This window comes from Sminthopsis crassicaudata, chromosome 5 (genome assembly GCF_048593235.1).
Source record: "Sminthopsis crassicaudata isolate SCR6 chromosome 5, ASM4859323v1, whole genome shotgun sequence".
Lineage (NCBI taxonomy): Eukaryota > Metazoa > Chordata > Mammalia > Dasyuromorphia > Dasyuridae > Sminthopsis > Sminthopsis crassicaudata.
In genome coordinates, this window is record NC_133621.1 from 132,240,483 (window position 1) to 132,243,808 (window position 3,326).

At 34.8% G+C, this 3,326-nt stretch overlaps 1 protein-coding gene across 14 annotated transcripts in view; it reads right to left on the reverse strand.

The window, feature by feature from the left end:
- Window positions 1–1,173: 1,173 nt before the first annotated feature.
- The window catches only part of FOXP2 (forkhead box P2), a 718,280-nt gene continuing 716,127 nt past the window's right edge, over window positions 1,174–3,326 (reverse strand). For all 14 annotated transcript variants that reach the window (XM_074268254.1, XM_074268259.1, XM_074268249.1 and 11 more), the window contains one exon: window positions 1,174–3,326. This exon is cut by the window's right edge and continues 1,161 nt beyond it. The gene's annotated coding sequence lies outside the window, so the exon portion shown is untranslated.

Here is a 3,326-nt window from a genome sequence, read left to right on the forward strand (position 1 = left end):
CCTTCATTGATATCAGATACCTTTGAACTTAGAAGTTTCCCAACAAAGGCATGAATGTTTGTTTTTGCCAGGGATCATGGAATAATATGACATCTGAGGGCAGAAGAAATGACAATGGGAGGGGAAAAGGATTAAAAGAGTAAGAAAGACACTTGCACTTTTATGATTCCATATTTGCAATGTCATATTCTACTTAAAACTAACTCACAGGAACTTTGTATGGGGAGGGCAAATTTGGGGCTCTGGGACAGCTTCTAATGAAGTATATTTGAAAAATAGCACAGGTTAAAACTGAATGAACTTTATGCATCCCCAAGTCCCAAGGAAAGGATCTTTAGCAACCCGTGTGCCATTTATCCACCAATTTATGATTTGGGCTTTTGGTGTGAAAGAATGTTCTTCGAAAGAATAAAATCCTAGGGGTTATAAATGGGTCAAAAAGAATTAGACTTTTTATTTATACTTCAGAAATGTAAGCAAATGAATGAAATGTTTCATATACATTTTTTACAACCAACAGCAGTAACACACTGTTCATACATTAATTCTATAGTAAAATGTACATCCTTTTTGCTCAGTAAGATTTGCCAAATTGTATGGACAAAGACCTTTCACACTGACTTGAACTAGTGAAATAACAAGGGCAAACCATGTTGCTCCTAATAGCTTTATGGTATTCAGAAACCTAGAATGTCCAAATGTATGTTAATATTGGTGTATATGGTCTAAAGCCTAAAGTAAATTCTCCAAAATGTGAATGCCGGATGACTGGAGGAACTTTAGAAAACAGACTGTTGGATTTTGTGACTGAATCTGCCAAGGGACATTAAAGTCCAGGATGGTTTATTTTAAAGTGTAGTTCTGTAGCTCTATTCTGACTGTTCTTGAGTCCCTAATCACAAAGAGAAATGCATTCTTATGAAGTTAAGCAGCTGTAGACACGGAATGCTGATGATAGTGTCTCCATATCTGAGTTATCAACCGACAACCCAGTTAGTGGTAATTCTACCAAATACTTGTAACATTCACATGAAATTTTAATTGATTTTCAAACAGTACAATTGCGCCATGAATCCAACCACACAGAATATAAGCCTTAAGCCCACTAGGTTTAAGCAATTGTGTCTTTGTAGACTAAAACTATGTAAAATAAAATCTGATAACTCCCTGGTGTTAGAGGTAGACAGTTTTCTTTCAAATCCTAGGTTTGGTCCTTTATTTTATTCAGCAGTGAAAGCCATGAATACAGAACGGATATAACAGCTGTTACAATTCTCAACCATGACTTCTAACGTCAGAGAATTCAAGGTATGAACATAGTACACAGTAATGAAAAGTATCAAAAATTAGTTTACCTCAAAAAGATAAATAAAACAGGTATATTTCACCAATACATAAACAGATGTTTGTGCTACAGTTAAAATTTGCTGTATACAAAAGATCATAGTCCCCATCATCAGCTTATGATAGAAGCAAGAATACATGAGCCATTTAAATTGTCAGACATTATGCTTTATAAGGTATGCACAGAAGTTCAAGCAATAAATACATACATTAGTTCAAAGCCTTACAATAGCTACGCAAAGCAGATGCAGAAAAGCAGATTTGCTATTACTAGCAAGCAATGATATAAGATTAAAAATTCATGAAATGCATTAAAGCAACATTTTTCTTAGAAAAAGTCTGGTCATTTATGGGTCCACCAACATTTTTACATAATATGCACAATTATCAAAATACAGACCAAGCATCTCAGAAAACTCCAAAAAACCTAAAATCTATTTTCAAAGCAATTGCAGTTTTGGAGGTTTTTCTGGTATAATGTGCAAGCAGCTATTTTCTTTTAAATTGTATTTATATAAAACCCATGCAAAACTCTACAGGTATATGCATTCTGTGGCTGAGACTTCCTTTCAAAAGTTTTGTAACTGAGGTATGCATACTTTAGCATTGTAGTCTTAGGCCACCTTCTTGATGGGACAGTTACCATGTTTACCTTCATCCAGTCCATCATTATCTTGTCAACGTGTACTGGAGAGACCCATTTTCTTTTTCAGATAATTCTTACATTAGACTTCTAGATGCCTGAAAACCATCTCTCTCTCTCTCTGTCTTTTTTTTTTTTTCAATCCCAATCTCTCTTTTGAAACTGTAACCCTTTTGTTGATCATGACCCAAAGACAAACATAATGAAAAGTAGCAGTTACTGTGACGTTCTCACATTTCATGCAATCTGCCATAATTGTTCTAATTTCTTTTTTTTCTTTTTCTTTTTTTTTCCTTTTTTTTCTTTTTTTTTTTTGCAGAGGTAGAAGCTTTCAGAAAGCCTTTTGGGTAAGTGGGAAAACCCTTTTGAAAGCCGTTATGTCCTTTTATTTGGCGTGATAGATGACTGTGTATCTCTTTAAGTCTATTTGCTGACTCCAGCAAAGAATAAATGATGAGCTTAGTTTGCAAGAACCGGCCCCATCACATGGAACTGGTACATATGTTAAGCTCTAGCAGCCACCTTCTGTCAAAAACTGTTTGTAAAGCAATAACCATAATCAGGTTATGAGGTCCCTTGGTTGGGGGAGAAAGTATTATCAAGACTTGGCACAGCACATGAAAAGCAACACGTAAAGTTTCTAGGTTTTAAGCAAACATCTGACTATGCTATTTTCAACTACACCATAACGCATTATCATATTTTTTTTTGGGTTTGGAGTTGTCAAGAAAACCAGCATTCCAACAATTTGGCCTGTGCAAGTCTTCTGAAGGGAGTGTATTGTTAGTGTTAATATCCCGTATAAGCAGAGGCAGAATTATATGTAACTTTGGTTTGACTGAAAATAAATACCATGGACTACAATTGCTATAATCTTTGCTTTCAGTGTAAAAACTCAGCTAGATCACTTTAAAATCAATATGAAATTAATTTTTGGCTTTACTAGACCTTTTATGTTTGGTTCCTACTTTTTTTTTTTTTTTCATTATAACTTAAGACTATAAAAAATAGTACACAACAAAGATTAAGACCATACAAGACATCTTCTAACAACATGTATTCACCACAGAAAATAACTGACTGAAAGGGGGCCCGGGAAGGTTGGGAGGGGAAGGAAGAAGGGAAGAAACACAATGTATTATATATAACAATATGCAATCTGCATTTGCATCAAGTACATAATCATTTTGGTCAGTGATCCACATTTTGTTGCTTTCTATCATAACTTCCACTGCAGACTTTGTTCTCACCTCTGTCTTAAATGAAAGCAAATCTTCATTGCATTTAGATGGACTTTTGGCCTCAGAAGATTAGACTGTGACTGGATTGACTTGTTTTG